Source organism: Podarcis cretensis (assembly GCF_951804945.1).
Source record: "Podarcis cretensis genome assembly, chromosome: 14".
NCBI lineage: Eukaryota > Metazoa > Chordata > Lepidosauria > Squamata > Lacertidae > Podarcis > Podarcis cretensis.
This window is the reverse complement of record NC_137183.1, coordinates 12320134-12339492: the sequence shown is the minus strand read 5'-3', so window position 1 is coordinate 12339492 and position 19359 is coordinate 12320134. Positions and strand designations below refer to the sequence as shown.

Genomic DNA, 19359 nt, shown 5'->3' with positions numbered 1-19359 from the left:
CCTGATTTGGGGGGGTTAACAGATGGTGACGCATTTGAATGTTTGGCTAGTGTGCTCTGCCGCAGACTTTGTACTGTTCTTGTGTCATTAGACGTGGAGATTTTCTTGGCGATTTGACTGACGTTCCATCCATTTGGTCCCTCAAATTCCTAATCAGGCAGGTAAAGAAACTGAAAGCGTGACAAAAGTTGTGCTACCCTTTGTTGTGTTGGAGTAGGCTTGGAAGCATCTGCCTTTACAGAAACTAATAAAATACAAAATAACAGTCTAGTTAAAAATCAGTGAGTTTCTTTGGTACCCTTTCCAACTCTGTATTTTTATGATTCCATGTAGATTTCCTCCATGCACTGAAGGTTAGGCTAGAAGACTTCTGAAGTTCCTCCCAGCTCTCTGATTCCATGATTAACCAGTCATTTTGGGACAGTGAGATAGAGCATATTTGGGAGGGTGACTTAGAGCACAGAAAGCAGAGAGTTAGCCAGCCTTTTTCTCCATGCAGCATTCCAACATAGGAAAGGACCATTCAATTCTATGGGAAGTGTAACTTGAGCCTCGGCGAAATTTAATAAAATATTTCATTCTCTCCCCCACCCCAACCAAGCACCTTTGAAAACTTAAGTGTATTTTTATTTTGCTTCCCTAACTTTTAAGGCAGCTCTTGGAAGCAATGGGAACAGAATGGGATTTTGCAAAATAATGATACAGTGTGCAAAGGCAGGGTCACACAGGACAGATTTTCTCCCTCTCAAAAAACCCCACAATAAACAGAGATGCAGGGTACCAATTGCTCCTTTTGATGGCTATTTTGAGCTGATGTCCCCACTGTTCTCCTTCAAAAAGCTGTTGAATGGAGGGCGAAAGGTGCAATGTGAAATTACCATCTATTCTGGAAGCTACTTTTGATGATTGCTGTTTTTGGTCTTCTTTTTCTGAAAAGTAACAAAGCTGGCATTGTAGGATGTGCTTTGGGAGAGGAGAGGTGGAAATATATCACAGTGGAATTAACGACTCAAGACAGAACATCCTGCAAATCCTCATTTTGTCCCATTCTCCTTTAAAAGGGAAGCAATTACCCCTATATTATCCTAGGTATCTGAGCGGCATGTTGTGTCCCTCACTTAACAGCTCTGTGTTCTGTAAATAATAGCCACTTAAGCTATCGTGATTGTTGGCTGCTACTTGGAAATTTATACTCCACCCCTTTCCCTTCCTGTCTGTAGCCCAGCTACATGTCCTTAGGACGCAGTCCTATTATTTTAATTTAAAAATGTTTCTCAACTAGACCTTCAACAAAAGATTCCAGGCCAATATACAGAAGTATGAATGAAGACTGCCTTAGTAGATATGTTGTTGTTGTTGTTGTTTAGTCGTTTAGTCGTGTCTGACTCTTCGTGACCCCCTGGACCAGAGCACGCCAGGCACTCCTGTCTTCCACTGCCTCCCGCAGTTTGGTCAAACTCATGCTGGTAGCTTTGAGAACACTGTCCAACCATCTCGTCCTCTGTCGTCCCCTTCACTTTGTGCCCTCAATCTTTCCCAACATCAGGGTCTTTTCCAGGGAGTCTTCTCTTGTGGTGGCCAAAGTATTGGAGCCTCAGCTTCAGGATCTGTCCTTCCAGTGAGCACTCAGGACTGATTTCCTTAAGAATGGATAGGTTTGATCTTCTTGCAGTCCATGGGACTCTCAAGAGTCTCCTCCAGCACCATAATTCAAAAGCATCAATTCTTCGGCGATCAGCCTTCTTTATGGTCCAGCTCTCACTTCCATACATCACTACTGGGAAAAGCATAGCTTTTACTATACGGACCTTTGTTGGCAAGGTGATTGGCAGAACTGGCACTGCTACAAGTACCACAGAAATACCTGTTTCAAATTTGTAATAACTTGATCGTTTTGTGTGGCAGCATCTTTGGAACTCCCTGCCTACTGATATCACTGTACACTTTTCAGTACCTGCTATATATATTCTTTAGACAAGCCTGCCCAGATGTTAAGAAAGCTGCCGCAAGTTTTAATCTGTTTTTAGAGTAATGTTAGGATAGCTCAGTTAGTTAGAGGGTGGTGCTGATAATGCCAAGGTTGCAGGTTCAATTCCCATTGAGGGCAGCTGCGTATATTCCTTCATTTCAGGGGGCTAGATGATCTTCAGGGTCCCTTCACAGTTCTATGATTCCATTTTGAAAGCCTTACTTCGTTGTTGCTAATTTTTCTTATTGATAATTTTGTTGCTTTCTCTCTTCTTCTTTTTTGGAAACTGTTTTGAGGGTTTCCAGACCCCACCCCCTTTCTTCTTTTTACAATCAAGCAGGGTATAAATTGTATGGAATAAATAAATAATAAATAAAAGTTTGAAAACCGTAGCAGCCAGAGCAGTGGGGGCTAGAGAAAGGGGAGAAGTTTGATTCAGCGGACTTAGACCCACTTTTTTTCCTTCCTGTTTTCCCTCTCTGTCAAACTTTCCCTTTCGTTTTTTGGCCGCTCCTTGGGTTAGCTAGATTAGGTTCGGTCTGAACTATTTTAACTCCCATTCAAATGGGACCGGGGTGTGTGTGTGTGTGGAGCATCACTCTTGTGACTTCAGGTTATTGCAAATAACCTCAAAAATATCAGCAGGGAAAATTATTCCCCATGGTGACATACGACAGCTCTGTCCAAGGTACAGCCGGACTTGTTGATCGAACTTTGCTGAGTGTGTTTTGAAGGGAAACATAGTAAAAAGCCACACTTTTTTTTTACTCTAATTGAACGTATGACTCAGGCAATATTTTGTCCAGTGTGCTGAATGAAACACGAGCAGGAGTACAATGGCACTTAAGAGAGTGACAGGGACTCCAGTCATGACCTTATTCTCAGGGTTGTTGCTGCTGTTTGTTGCTGCAACATGATCATTCCGTAAGACTGTGTCTGCAAACTGCACCTTCTGACTCCTCTGCTGAGGCAGGAAGGAAAAGTAACAGCTGCGAGAAAATAAGTCAAAGAGAAAGATCGGGAGGGAGGAAAGAGGGGAGGAATAATAATAATAATAATAATAATAATAATAATAATAATAATAATATTTTATTATTTATAGTCCACCCATCTGGCTGCGTTTCCCCAGCCACTCTGGACAGCTCCCAGGTAAAGGTAAAGGTACCCCTGTCCGTACGGGCCAGTCGTGTCCGACTCTAGGGTTGTGCGCCCATCTCACTTAAGAGGCCGGGGGCCAGCGCTGTCCGGAGACCCTTCCGGGTCACGTGGCCAGCGTGACGAAGCTGCTCTGGCGAGCCAGCACCAGCGCAGCACACGGAAACGCCGTTTACTGTGCTTTTACTGTGAACCTAGCAGTTCGAAATCACTCCTAAGTGCAAGTAGATAAATAGGTACCGCTTTATAGCGGGAAGGACAGCTCCCAACAGAATAATAAAAACACGATAAAACATCAAACATTTAAAACTTCCCTAAACTTCCCTTTCAGATGTCTTCCAGAAGTCAGGTAGTTGTTTATTTCCTTGACATCTGAAGGGAGGGCGTTCCACAGGGCAGGCACCACCACCGAGAAGGCCCTCTGCCTGGTTCCCTGTAACTTCGCTTCTCACAGTGAGGGAACCACCAGAAGGCCCTCGGAGCTGGACCTCGGAGTCCGGGCTGAACGATGGGGGTGGAGCCGCCCCTTCAGGTATACTGTACCGAGGCCATTTAGTGGTGGCGCTGTGGTGTAAACCACTGAGCCTTGGGCTTGCCAATTGGAAGTTCAGCGGTTTGAATCCCCGCGATGGGGTGAGCTCCCATTGTTTGGTCCCTGCTCCTGCCAACCTAGCAGTTTGAAAGCACATCAAAGTGCAAGTAGATAAATAGGTACCTCTCAGGCGGGAAGGTAAACGGTGTTTCTGTGCACTGCTCTGGTTTTGCCAGAAGCGGCTTAGTCATGCTGGCCACATGACCCGGAAAAACTGTCTGCGAACAAACATCAGCTCCCTCAGCCAGGAAAGCGAGATTAGCGCCACTACCCCAGAGTCGTTCGCAACTGGACTTAACAGTCAGGGGTCCTTTACCTTTTTTTTAACCAACACTTTGAATTGTGCTCGGAAATGTACTGGGAACCAATGTAGGTCTTTAAGGACCAGTGTTATGTGGTCTTGGTGGCCACTCCCAGTTACCAGTCTAGCTGCCGCATTCTGGATTAGTTGCAGTTTCCAGGTCACCTTCAAAGGTAGCCCAATATAGAGAGCAGGGAGGAACCAAAGCTCGGTACACACCATACATCTAAAACAATTTCCCCAGTCAGAAAAAGAATCCTGGAAATTGTACTTTACTCCCTGAACTACCATTCCCAGCACCCTTGACAAACTACAGTTCCCAGGAAACTTTGGGAGAAGTGGAAACATAGGAAGCTGCCTTATACAGAGCCAGAACATTGGTCCATCTGGCCAAGTATTGTCTACACAGACTAGCAGTGCCTTTCCATTGTTTCAGGCAGGCATCTCGCCCAGCAGGAGCGCCAACCTGGCTCCATGACCATGGATGCCCGGAGCCATGGGTGCCATGCAGCGTGCATGGCCCTGGCACCAAAATCTGTGGGTATCCGGCCCCTTCATGGGGAAATTTGTGGGTGCTCAGGCACCCAGGGCCCCAGACTTGTCACCTATGCCTCACAGTCAGTAGCATAGCTGACAACTTACAGATTTGAAAATAAGGGTCCAGCAGCCTCGAAAATAAGGGATCAGCAGCCAAAATAAGGGATTTTTAGAGCACAGGTATGTTCGACTTCTGAGCCCCTCCAAGCCAAGGACAGAATGTCCAGCCAGCAGCCAAACGAAGCCTCAAGCGGTGGTTCCCACAGCGCAGCAACCCGGCAAATGGGATGCAGCAAGGAAAACCACCGTCACCTCTCTGCTGGGAAGCGCTGAGCAAAGGGTTTTCCCCAAGCAGTCAGACACTGTGCCTCTGTGCAGCCAACCTCTTCTCCACCCTTTTCATGCCTCTTCTGGTTCTGAGAAACAAGGCGGAGGGGAGCTTCTCACCACCCTGTGACTCTTCCCCACCCTGACACATCTCTGGCTTTTGGCCCTCCTCCCACTCACCAGCTTCAACTTCAACCAGGCAGAGAGCCTTCTTGGTAGATGTCAAAGAGGAAAATAACTACCAAACTTTTAGAAGACATCTGAAGGCAGCCCTGTTTAAGGAAGCTTTTAATGTTTACTAGGTTATTGTATTTTAGTGTTTTGTTGGAAGCCGCCCAGAGTGGCTGGGGGGACCCAGCCAGATGGGCAGGGTATAAATAATAAATTGTTGTTGTTGTTGTGTCTCTGATTCTGGACGTCTCTCTTCCATGACTTTCCCAGCTCACTAACCCCTTCAGCTTCTGACCCCTCTTCTTCCCAGTCTTCTTCCTCTGACCACCCATTGTTGTCCCACCACCACTTCTGCTTGGTTCCTGATCCCTTTCTTGAAGCAGCCCCACCCACCTGAAAAACACCCGCCTCTCGCTGTTTCTGATGGGTAAAACATTCACTTTTTCCTCATTCCATGACTGTGAGCCATTGCCTTTTTGTGTGGCTCAGGTGGCCTGTCAGTACGCCACAGGGCGCACACGCCCGATTTGGCAGTGATACTTTTGCTCTTTTTTTGACATTTGTGGGCAGCCTAGCAATGTTGGCTCTCCTGCTGTGTTTTGTGGCGCTGGTGTCGTCATCGCTCTCCACTGTGCTCTGGGGCACCTTTGGCCCGCCAGAAGTTGCTGAACTACATCTCCCAATAAACACACAAGACATAACCGGCTGTACTTTTGAATAAATAAGGTATACTATTCATTGTATCAAATTGTAGATTTCAACAGAAGTTTCATAAAGTTCAAGGGGAAAAGCAGACGAACCAGTAGATCAGTTCATTCCCTAGTCAGTTCATGCATAAGGTCCATACATGTATAAGTGTCTATTCCACCTGTCTGTTCATAGAGTCCAATAATCCACATGAAGGGTTGCTGCAGCCTTGTTTCGCCATCCTAGGCTTCATCAGTAGAACAGACTGGTAACAGTCGTTTCTTACTGCAACCACTACTATGCTATAAGATCCAATATCCTGTAATCTTACATATGAGCCTGTTCTATTGATGAAGCCTAGGATGGCGAAACAAGGCTAATATTCCAGAAAAACCTTGTCTTAGACTCTGTGAAAGGATTCTGTGGGACTGTAACAACCCTTCATGTGGATTATTGGACTCTATGAACAGACGGGTGGAACTGATCTACTGGGTCTTCTGCTTTTTTCGTTGAACTTTATGAAACTTCCGTTGAAATCTACAATTTGGTACAATGAATAGTATACCTTGTTTATTCAAAAGTACAGCCGGTTACGTCTTGTGTGTTTATCGAGTATGTTTTACGTAACCATAGGTTTGTTGTTGTTGTTGAACTACAACTCCCATCAGCCCTAGCCATTGACCATGCTTGCTGGAGCTGATGAGCACTGTGGGGCAGCAATATCTGGAGGGTCACCCCTGCTTTAGAGCAAAAAAAAAACAAAACTACCGTATTTTTTCACTCTATAGGACGCACCAGACGATAAGACACACCTAGTCTGTGGGGGTGGGGGTGGAAACAAGAAAAAAACAAATCTGAATCCCAGAAGCCAAGAGGGATCTGGCTTCTGGGATAGCCTCTTGCTGTTCTGGCTTCTGGGATAGCCGCTGAAGCCCCTCCTGGGCAATGGGATGAAGGCTCCCCCTGCCTGGAAGAGGCTGCGCGCGGGTAAGCTGCCCTCTGTATCTTCCCCCATCTCCCGCAAGAACCGTGCGCTCTTTAAAGGGAGCTTTTCTGGGAGGTGGGGGAAGTGACAGAGCCCCCCACATCCCAGAAGAGCCACACAAAGCCTCCGCAGGGCAGTGGGGAGCCTTCCTCCCGCTGCCCTACGGAGGCTTCGCGGGGGGCTATCCAAAAGCCAGAATAGCTAGAGGGCTATTGGTCTCTGGACTTCTTGCTATCTTGCTATCTAACCTTCACAATTACCCTGGCCTTTCTGATTTCAATGGGATTTACTTCGTATGATATTTCAGATTGCAGCCACAGTGCAGCTGCTGATTTTAGGGCAATTATTGTTGTGGCTACACCAGTATCTCTCACAGTCAGAACATCAAGTTTTCAGGAACCATTTGCAAAGTGGTCAGCTGTTACAGTTTCAGTAGTTGCACAGCTATAGAAGTAGCACAGCACCATTGCTGGAAGCTTAACGGTTCATTGCCACTGCTATTCTTTTGCTACCACTGGTACATGTGCTGAAGTGCACTGTGTACGAACATTAATGCTTCTAGCCAATGGATTTCACAAGAAACATGTGGCGCAATTGCCTTGCTTTAGCTAAGCAAATCGGAGGCAGGTCAGTGCCCAGATTGGACAACCCATCTCCCTGGTCTGCTGCACTGAGTTGCTTGGTGGTGGTGAGAAATCTTGGGCATAAATGTACTATGGGACATGGGTGGCACTGTGGTCTAAACCACTGAGCCTCTTGGGCTTGCCGATTAGAAGGTCTGCAGTTTGAATCCCCATGGCGAAGGGAGCTTCCATTGCTCTGTCCCAGCTCCTGCCAACATAGCAGTTCAAAAGCATGCCAGTGCAAGTAGATAAATAGGTACCGCTGCGGCGGGAAGGTAAATGGCACTTCCATGCGCTCTGGTTTCCGTCACGGTGTCCCGTTGTGCTAGAAGTGGTTTCGTCATGCTGGCCACATGACCCGGAAAGCTGTCTGTGGACAAACGCCAGCTCCCTCGGCCTGAAAGCGAGATGAGCACCGCAATCCCATAGTCACCTTTGACTGGACTTAACTGTCCTGGAGTCCTTTACCTTTTCTTTTTTATATAAATGTACTAAAGAAGTCTTTAAAAATGCCTGCTTCTTGGGAGAAAAACAATGACAAACCTAGACAGCATCTTAAAAAGCAGAGACATCACCTTGCCAACAAAGGTCTGTATAGTTAAAGCTATGGTTTTCCCAGTAGTGATGTATGGAAGTGAGAGCTGGACCATAAAGAAGGCTGATCGCTGAAGAATTGATGCTTTTGAATTATGGTGCTGGAGGAGGCTCTTGAGAGTCCCATGGACTGCAAGAAGATCAAACCTATCCATTCTGAAGGAAATCAGCCCTGAGTGCTCACTGGAAGGACAGATCCTGAAACTGAGGCTCCAATATTTTGGCCACCTCATGAGAAGAGAAGACTCCCTGGAAAAGACCCTGATGTTGGGAAAGATGGAGGGCACAAGGAGAAGGAGACGACAGAGGACGAGATGGTTGGACAGTGTTCTCGAAGCTACCAGCATGAGTTTGACCAAACTGCGGGAGGCAGTGGAAGACAGGAGTGCCTGGCGTGCTCTGGTCCATGGGGTCACAAAGAGTCGGACACGACTAAATGACTAAACAATAACAAGAACTAAAGAAGTGGTACATTTTTAAAAAAAATGTGATGGGCAAACCAACAGGGAAGTCTAAATACTTGTGGGCAGGTGTCCTCATCTTTGGAGAACCCATAAAATGTGTCTTTTCAAAGAAGAAGAAGAAGAAGAAGAAGAAGAAGAAGAAGAAGAAGAAGAAGAAGAAGAAGAAGAAGAGTAGTAGTAGTAGTAGTAGTTTGGATTTGATATCCCGCTTTATCACTACCCGAAGGAGTCTCAAAGCGGCTAACATTCTCCTTTCCCTTCCTCCCCCACAACAAACACTCTGTGAGTGAGTGGGGCTGAGAGACTTCAAAGAAGTGTGACTAGCCCAAGGTCACCCAGCAGCTGCACGTGGAGGAGCGGAGATGTAAACCCGGTTGCCCAGATTACGAGTCTACCGCTCTTAACCCCTACACCACACTGGCTCCAATGAATGCCATGGCAAAATTGCATTTGGTATGTGTGTGTTGTTGCTGTTGTTATTTTTTCCATCAACTGCATTAAAAAGAGACTGCATTCAAAAAATATTAAGGGACAAGGGGGGAGGATAATGCTCTCAATGGCTACTAGCCACAACAGCTATGCTCTTTAGCGCAAATTTCTCCCAACACATTTTTCACAATGCCATTTTGACTAGTGGATCCATTTTTGCAAGCTGTTTTCCCTTAACAAATGTTTGCATCTTATTCCCATTACTTTATTCGTATTTGTGCAGATTATCCCTAATAAATACATTTTAAACAATTTTTATATTCCCATTAAGCATGAATTTTCATTAAACTATGCACACTTGCAAGCTTGTACAAGGCAAAATGAGGAAAGTATCTGCCAACATAATATTGTGACCAATCTGCTCCTATGCATTTAGAGATTCATATTCTCGCATGGATCCTGTGCCTCATATATTGGCCCACTTTCAATGAGTCCCCATGTGCCCTCTTGCCCTCTTGTGCCTGAGAGGCACAGGGATATAGGGTACCTTGCCCACTATTTATGAACAAGAAGAAAAGAAACCATTTTTGTAAATGTGTTTCAGTTGGGGAACTACATTGCAAAAGTCAGATCCTTGCAAATTTCAAAGGATGGCTGTGTATCAGTTCTTCAGTCGCTTCAGGAAGTGTGAATTGGGTAGGTACACCTTTAAATGTGAACAGAGTCAAAATTCTCCCCCGTCTCAACCCAAGATCCATGGCACAGCCCAAATACACAGCTTACAGGTAGCAAATGAATGTTTCTTTCATTCTGGAAGCAATAAGAGGTCGGTTTCAGTATCTAATAGGAGCCGGGGGGTTTCAGTCAATAGTTATTTGCCTGTCACCGTTCAGATTTAAGTAAATTAATAGACCACAGATACAGAGATTGTCGGTCTTCGTATTCTGTCATTGAAAATGTAGAACACTGTGTCCTGGAATGTGATTTGCGCAGAGACTTAAGGGATAAATGGATTCTCCCTATATCTGAAAACTTTCTGCAATTCTTACTCAGCAAAATCTCATCTGGCCCGGATTCAAGGACAATGAAAATCTCTGAATTGCTGCATCATCTTAGACAGCAAAGGAAGACAGAGATTAAGAAAAATGTGCTTTAACACACAGGAAGGATGTTATAGGGCATTGGTTCCCAATTGGTAGTTCGCAGAGTAACCCACCCAGGTAAGGTAAAGGTCCCCCGGACAGTTAAGTCCAGTCGAAGGCAACTATGGGGTTGTGGCACTCATCTTGCTTTCAGGCTGAGGGAGTCGGTGTTTGTCCACATACAGCTTTCTGGGTCATGTGGCCAGCATGACTAAACCACTTCTGGCACAATGGTACACCATGACGGAAACCAGAGCGCACGGAAACACCGTTTACCTTCCCGCCGCAGGGGTGCCTATTTATCTACTTGCACTGGCGTGCTTTTGAACTGCAAAGTTGGCAGGAGCTGTGACAGAGCAATGGGAGCTCTCACCCCATCACGGGGATTTGAATCACCGACCTTCCGATCAGCAAGCCCAAGAGGCTCAGTGGTTCAGACCACAGCGGGGTCCATGGCACCATGTACATAACAAAAACTACCACAGAGATATAAAGAAAATCAAAAGCAGCAGGTCCATAGTTTAGCTTTTATAAAACAGGGAGTCCACAGTAGTTATATAATTAGGAACCATTCCCATAGCGCATTGGCTAAAAATAATATCTGGCAATTCCTCTGTTCAAATTGCACTTCAACCACCAACTTGCTAGATGGGGCTTTGGCAAACTAAATTACATGGGGCCCCAGAGTGTTGACATCAACTTCTGTGAAGGGGGCACCATCTGAGGCTGGCCGTGTTGGGCCCACACTTGCAACAATACTGATCTACTTTGCAGCGTTGGCATAAGAATGAGAGCCAGTGTGGTTCAGTGGTTAGAGCAGGAGTGGGTGGGGTGGTCTGTCGCCTCCCAATGATTGTTGGACTTCAACTTCCATCTGCCCCAGCCAACATGACCAATGGCTGGAGATGATGAGAATTGTAGTCGACCTGTGAGTATCAGACTAAACACAAGGAGAAATGGGTTCAAATTCAAGTCACAATCTCTCAGCCTTACTTACATGCTATGTTAATTGCATCGCTTGCAACCCTGTCAATGGGCTTTAAAATGCAATCTTGGGTGTGGCGGGGGAGGGGGCAATTTCCATTAGGAGCATAGCTCCCAAATTATAATCCTGATGGAAATCACCCTCCGCACACTTGCTTTGCAATTTGCAAGGGTGGCCGGGGGGAACAATCCATAGATAAAAGGAGATTTCATTTTACTGAAGATACACACACATATAACGCATAACTAGCTGAAGAGAGTCAGTTCAGAGATAAGGTCACGATAGCTACTACTAATAATAATAAATAATAAATATTTATTTATACCCCGCCCTTCCCGGTTCAGAAAAACCGGGCTCAGGGCGGCTAACAACAAAATTAAAACACTTAATTGAGGCAACAAAAAACAACATAAAATACAATATAAAATATGAATAATAATAAATTCAGAATTCAAAAATCAATTTAGGGGGTAAATCCATCCAATCACCAGGGCTAGCTGGCTAAATTAGTCCTATTTGGGTCAGCGAGGAGACCAGGGGAGAATTAGCTGTGGGATCCCAGAGCGGGTAATCTTCATAAAAAGGGGAGGGGGAGGGAAGGAAGGGGGATAAAAGATCAGGCTAAGTTCAAATTGAAAGCCAGGCGGAATAGCTCTGTCTTACAGGCCCTACGAAAGGAGGTTAAATTCTGCAGGGCCCTGGTCTCATGGGACAGAGACTTCCACCAGGTTGGAGCCATCTCTGAAAAGGCCCTGGCCCTGGTGGAGGATAATCTGACTTCCTTAGGGCCTGGGACCTCTAAACTATGATTATTCGTGGACCTTAAGGTCTTCTGTGGGGCATACCAGGAGAGGCGGTCCCGTAAATACGAGGGCTCTAAGCCACAAAGGGCTTTAAAGGTCAAAACCAACACCTTAAACCTGACCCGATACTCCACTGGGAGCCAGTGCAACTGGTAAAGCACTAGAATATGGAATAATGGACTCCAGGTGATGTTCTTCTTCCAGCCTGCTACTAGAGAATGCAATGCAAGCTGTGAAATCAGCCCTTTTTTTTGCAGCTCATAAAGCCACATGGTAGGCATGATTCTGTGCTCTAGCCAGCGCTCAACTGGCTTCTGAGCAAAGGTGTACTTAGGCTGCCATGCACCTATGCAAGGAGCTGTATTGGCACCCACCCACATCCCTTGGACCCTTGGCAAGGAGATGTATCGGCACCTCCAAAACCAGGAAAGACCATGGACCAGAAGTGCAAAAAGTTTGCTTTCGGTTGCCTGTGAGCCAGTGTGGTGTAGTGGTTAAGAGCGGTAGACTCGTAATCTGGTGAACTGGGTTCTTGTCTCCGCTCCTCCACCTGCAGCTGCTGGGTGACCTTGGGCCAGTCACACTTCTTTGAAGTCTCTCAGCCCCACTCACCTCACAGAGTGTTTGTTGTGGGGGAGGAAGGGAAAGGAGAATGTTAGCCGCTTTGAGACTCCTTCGGGTAGTGATAAAGCGGGATATCAAATCCAAACTCCTCTTCTTATTTCACTCTCCACCAGTGACTTCCTCAGCAGTCATTGGGGTCAGGTCTGCTCTGCTCCACCTCCCAATCACCTCCTTCTCCTCCTCGATCGGTCCATCTGCCTGCCTGCCACCCTACTTTCCTCCCTCCCTCTGCACACTGCTTTCTCTTCTGCCTCCTCCTTCCCTTCCTTTTCCCTCCTCCTGCAACTCTCACCTACACTCTCCGTCTTTCTTCCCTCCGAGCCCGACTGAATGCTCCACTCACACTTCTAATAGCACCGCTGACCGACTGGATAGGGGCCCCACAGGGCTGTTGCAATGGCCCATGCCAGGGACCAGACTCCTTTGCTGAGATGCCCAGAGGAGCCTGCGCACCTCGCCCAGCCACCCAAAGCAGTGGAGGAGCAGCCTAGGGAATGCACAGATGGGCCAACAGGCTCCTAGCCACTCTGAGACAAGAAGAAGAAGAAGAAGAAGAAGAAGAAGAAGAAGAAGAAGAAGAAGAAGAAGAAGAAGAGTTGTTGTTTGGATTTGGTATCCCACTTTATCACTACCCGAAGGAGTCTCAAAGCGACTAACATTCTCCTTTCCCTTCCTCCTCCACAACAAACACTCTGTAAGGTGAGTGGGGCTGAGAGACTTTAAAGAAGTGTGACTGGCCCAAGGTCACCCAGCAGCTGCATATGGAGGAGCAGGGAAGCGAACCTGGTTCACCAGATTACGAGTCTACCACTCTTAACCACTACACCACACAGGCAGAGTGCAGAGATGCAATTTTTGTGCTTCCCTGGTCCTGTACTCTTGGTGGGGGCTGACCTGGTCAGCCCCTAGGGACACCTCTGCTTCTGAGTGAGATGCACACCACTTAGATGTAGTAATATAAGTAGTAATAATACTAATAGTCATAATCATAATATATAAAAAATTATACCCCGCCCATCTGGCTGGGTTTCCCCAGCCACTAAGGGAGGCTCCCAATAGAATATTAAAAACACAATAAATACAGTGGTACCTCGGGTTAAGTACTTAATTCGTTCCGGAGGTCCGTTCTTAACCTGAAACTGTTCTTAACCTGATGCACCACTTTAGCTAATGGGGCCTCCTGCTGCTGCCGTGCCGCTGCTGCATAATTTCTGTTCTCATCCTGAAGCAAAGTTCTTAACCTGAGGTAATATTTCTGGGTTAGTGGAATCTATAACCTGAAGCGTATGTAACCTGAAGCGTATGTAACCTGAAGCGTATGTAACCTGAGGTACCACTGTACATCAAACATTAAAAGCTTCCCTAAACAGGGCTGCTTTCAGATGTCTTCTAAAAGTTTGGTAGTTATTTTTCTCTTTGACATCTGGTGGGAGGGTGTTCCACAGGGCGGGCGCCACTACCGAGAAGGTCCTCTGCCTGGTTCCCTGTAACGTCTCTTCTCACAGTGAGGGAACCACCAGAAGGCCCTCAGAGCTGGACCTCAGTGTCTGGGCTGAACAATGGGGGTGGAGACACTCCTTCAGGTATACTGGACTGAGACCGTCGAGGGCTTTAAAGGTCAGCACCAACACTTTGAATTGCACTTGGAAATGTACTGGGAACCAATGCAGATCTCTCAGGACCAGTGTTATGTGGTCCTGTCGGCCACTCCCAGTCACCAGTCTAGGTGCCACATTTTGGATTAGTTGTAGTTTCCGGGTCACCTCCAAAGGTAGCCCCACGTAGAGTGCATTGCAGTAGTCCAAGCAGGAAATCATGCATCATTTGATCAGGCATGTTTCATACCCCAGAGCTACTCAGAATACTAAGGAGCTGCTCAAGCTCCAAAATACCATAGAGGGCATTCAGGAGAGATGTGTCAACCGCTCACTTAATCTTACAATTGCATAGCGAGACAAAGGCTTCAACCAGATTGCCAACCTTCTCCACTAGAAATTCCCCCAGAGCATTTAGGAAACATCAGGTTCCATTAGTCTCTGAGGGTGGGCCATCCCAAATGGGTCCCACCCCCCTTTACAGGGGGCAATTGCTTCTGTCTGTCCAAACTTAATCAGACAATGGTCAGTCCATCCCATGAAACATGCTTCTTTCATGTTGTTGCAACAATGGGGGGGGGGAATTGTGATGTGTTTTTGTCTGGCCCAGGAACAATTCTCGTTAACCAAAAATCTGTCACTGGCTTCATGCCAGATGTATCTCAACAAAATAGTAAAATCGTCTGTCCTTATCTACTCTTAAAGTGCTTTATCTTACAGCATACATTCAAAACATCAAAATATATGAAATATAAAGGTAAAGGGACCCCTGACCATTAGGTCCAGTCGTGACCGACTCTGGGGTTGTGGCGCTCATCTCGCTTTATTGGCCGAGGGAGCCAGCGTACAGCTTCCGGGTCATGTGGCCAGCATGACTAAGCCACTTCTGGCGAACCAAAGCAGCGCACGGAAACGCCGTTTACCTTCCTGCTGGAGCGGTACCTATTTATCTACTTGCACTTTGATGTGCTTTTGAGCTGCTAGGTTGGCAGGAGCAGGGACTGAGGCATGGGAGCTCACCCCATTGCGGGGATTCGAACTGCCGACCTTCTGATCAGCAAGCCCTAGGCTCTGTGGTTTAACCCACAGCACCACCTGCGTCCCTTATATGAAATATAGAGCATGTCAAACACAGGGTAATTTCAATCATTACCTAACAAAAAACAAATGCCCAATCTCGGTTTAAGTACACAAATGCAAAGCAAAACGAGCGTTAACTGACAATAAGGTTTCTGGTACAGTGGTACCTCGGGTTACATACGCTTCAGGTTACATACACTTCAGGTTACAGACTCCACTAACCCAGAAATAGTACCTCAGGTTAAGAACTTTGCCCCAGGATGAGAACAGAAATCGTGTGCCGGCTGCGCGGCAGCAGTGGGAGGCCCCATTAGCTAAAGTGGTGCTTCAGGTTAAGAACCGTTTCAGGTTAAGAACGGAACTCCAGAATGAATTAAGGACTTAACCCGTGGTACCACTGTACTGGTCTTCTTGGTCTGCAAGGATCATGGCTTAAATACAGTTCAGAAAGTAGCAGTCCTCTTAGAATCATAGAGTTGGAAGAGACCACAAGGGCCATCGAGTCCAACCCCCTGCCAAACAGGAAACACCATCAGAGCACTCCTGACATATGGTTGTCAAGCCTCTGCTTAAAGACCTCCAAAGAAGGAGACTCCACCACACTCCTTGGCAGCAAATTCCACTGTCGAACAGCTCTTAATGTCAGGAAGTTCTTCCTAATGTTTAGGTGGAATCTTCTTTCTTGTAGTTTGGAACCATTGCTCCGTGTCCGCTTCTCTGGAGCAGCAGAAAACAACCTTTCTCCCTCCTCTATGTGACATCCTTTTATATATTTGAACATGGCTATCATATCACCCCTTAACCTCCTCTTCTCCAGGCTAAACATGCCCAGCTCCCTTAGCCGTTCCTCATAAGGCATCGTTTCCAGGCCTTTGACCATTTTGGTTGCCCTCCTCTGGACACGTTCCAGTTTGTCAGTGTCCTTCTTGAACTGTGGTGCCCAGAACTGGACACAGTACTCCAGGTGAGGTCTGACCAGAGCAGAATACAGTGGCACTATTACTTCCCTTGATCTAGATGCTATACTCCTATTGATGCAGCCCAGAATTGCATTGGCTTTTTTAGCTGCCGCGTCACACTGTTGGCTCATGTCAAGTTTGTGGTCAACCAAGACTCCTAGATCCTTTTCACATGTACTGCTCTCAAGCCAGGTGTCACCCATCTTGTATTTGTGCCTCTCATTTTTTTTGCCCAAGTGCAATACTTTACATTTCTCCCTGTTAAAATTCATCTTGTTTGTTTTGGCCCAGTTCTCTAATCTGTCAAGGTCGTTTTGAAGTGTGATCCTGTCCTCTGGGGTGTTAGCCACCCCTCCCAGTTTGGTGTCATCTGCAAATTTGATCAGGATGCCCTTGAGTCCATCATCCAAGTCGTTGATAAAGATGTTGAATAAGACCGGGCCCAAGACAGAACCCTGTGGCACCCCACTAGTCACTCTTCTCCAGGATGAAGAGGAACCATTGATGAGCACCCTTTGGGTTCGGTCAGTCAGCCAGTTACAAATCCACTGAGTGGTAGCATAGTCAAGTCCGCATTTTACCAGCTTCTTTACAAGAATATCATGGGGCACCTTGTCAAATGCCTTGCTGAAATCAAGGTAGGCTACATCCACTGCGTTCCCTTCATCTACCAGGCTTGTAATTCTGTCAAAAAACGAGATCAGGTTAGTCTGACATGACTTATTTTTCAGAAATCCATGCTGACTATTGGTGATCACAGTATTCCTTTCTAGGTGCTCACCGACTGTTTGCTTAATGATCTGCTCCAGAATCTTCCCTGGTATTGATGTCAGACTGACTGGGCGGTAATTATTTGGGTCCTCTCTTTTCCCCTGTTTGAAAATAGGGACAACATTTGCCCTCCTCCAGTCTGCCGGGACTTCGCCTGTTCTCCAGGAATTCTCAAAGATGACTGCCAGTGGTTCTGAGATCACATCTGCCAGTTCTTTTAATACTCTTGGATGCAGTTCATCTGGCCCTGGAGACTTGAATACATCTAAACTAGCCAAGTATTCTTGTACTATCTCCTTAGTTATTCTGGGCTGTGTTTCCTCTGCTGAATCATTTGCTCCAAATTCTTCAGGTCGGGCATTGTTTTCATATCGGAGAAGACTGAGGCAAAGAAGGCACTGAGGAGTTCAGCCCTTTCTGTGTCCCCTGTTTGCATTTCACCATCTTCTCCTCTGAGTGACCCCACTGTTTCTTTGTTCTTCCTTTTGCTACGAACATACCCATAAAAGCCCTTTTTGTTGCTTTTAACCTCTCTAGCAAGCCTGAGTTCATTCTGTGCTTTAGCTTTTCTGACTTTGTGTCTACACGTGCTGGCTATTTGTTTGAATTCCTCTTTGGTGGTTTCCCTCCTTTTCCATTTTTTGTACACATCCTTTTTTAATCTTAACTCAGTTAAAAGTTCTTTAGATAGCCACCCTGGCTTCTTTAGGCACCTTCCATGTTTCCGTCTCATTGGTATTGCCTGAAGTTGTGCTTTTACTATCTCCCTCTTAACAAACTCCCAGCCATCATGAACTCCCTTTCCTTTTAGTATTACTGTCCATGGGATCTCACCCAGCACTTCCCTAAGTTTTATGAAGCCGGCTTTCTTAAAGTCAAGGAATTGAGTCCTAGTATGCTTGGCTGCTCCTTTCCGCTGTATAGTAAACTTCAGAAGAGCATGATCACTCACGCCTAATGATCCTTCCACTTCTACCCCACTAACCAGGTCATCAACATTGGTTAGGACCAGATCTAAAATGGCTGTTCCTCTTGTTGCTTCTCCCACTTTCTGGACAATTAAGTTGTCTGCAAGGCCAGTGAAGAATCTGTTTGACCTTATGCTCTTGGCTGAGTTTGACATCCAACAAATATCCAGGTAATTGAAGTCCCCCATTACTACTATCTCCCTTCCTTTTGCATGCTTGGCCATCTGTTCCAGGAAGGCATCATCTATGTCCTCCGTTTGGCTTGGGGATCTATAGTAAACTCCCACAATGAGGTCACTTTTATTCTTCTCTCTCTTAATTTTGACCCAAATGCTCTCACTTTGGCTTTCAGGTTCTAAATCTTGGGTCTCTTCACAGGTATACACATCCCTGACATATAACGCCACTCCTCCTCCTTTCTTGTCTGGTCTGTTTCTCTGAAATAGATTGTATCCCTCCATTATTACATTCCAGTCATGGGACTTATCCCACCAGGTTTCAGTGATGCCTATTATGTCATATTTAGTTTGCTCTACCAAGAGCTCAAGCTCATCTTGTTTATTTCCCATGCTTTGCGCATTAGTGTACAGACATTGAAGTCCATTAATCATTCCCCCGTGTCTCTTATTTAAGGATTTTTTCCTCCCACCACTAGGTCTGCGTGCTGTTTACTCCATTTAGTCTATGACATTTGGATGATCATCTTCATCAATTGATAGACTCCTACCTTCAGGAGCACTGTCTCCCTCCCCCACATTAGTCAGTTTAAAGCCCTCCTGATGAGGTTTCTGAGATTTTTGGCAAAAACATTCCTCCCAACCGTTGTGAGGTGCAGCCCATCGCTTGCCAGAAGTCCATCTTCAAGAAACTGCAGTCCGTGATCTAAGAATCCAAACCGTTCCTGTTTACACCATTTGCGAAGCCAGCTGTTCACTTCCACTATTTTTCCCTCTCTTGCCAAGCTAGGTGGAATATAGCAGGGTCTCATACCCTTACTCCAGAGGAGGCTGTCCACAGCAAAAGGCAAATGGAATAGCAGTGATGGCCAGTCTTTTCCCACATACCCTCCAACATTCCACAGATGAAAATAGGGACATTTCTCAGTCCCCTGCTACTGGCTTTCTTTGTCCTCCCAATTTTTGTCCCCAACCCCCCAAGCAGAGCATTTCCTATGAGAAGAATAGTGAGTGCCACCGCTGCCACCCCAATGGGGCACAGTACACATGCCATGCCCTATAATGTCCTGAGAAAACTCCTTAATCCCAGTTTCATTTTATTTTTTTCTCAGGTAGATTTGCAAAAATTAAAACACACACCAATAAATGCATTTTAGAAAAGGGCAAGATTAGACACACATAATAATAATAATAAAACATCAAGACTCCTTGCACTCCATTCTGCTCCTCCTTTATTCTTTCTCAGGGCAGCCCTGCCCTCTACCTGCCCCCAGAGCCGGTGTGCCACACAGCCTCTCCTTCTTCCTCACTATCCAACAGCTGCTACGAGCTGCCCAAGGGAGGAGGCTGGCAGCAGCGGCCATGGGACTGTCCCTAGAAAATCAGGACACTTGGAGGGTATTTTCCCCAGCCTCCTGGAAG

General features: G+C 46.3%; 1 protein-coding gene across 1 annotated transcript in view; it reads left to right on the top strand.

The window, feature by feature from the left end:
* Window positions 1-19359, top strand: part of CYP19A1 (cytochrome P450 family 19 subfamily A member 1) — a 44785-nt gene that overhangs the window by 5665 nt on the left and 19761 nt on the right. The window lies entirely within an intron of this gene.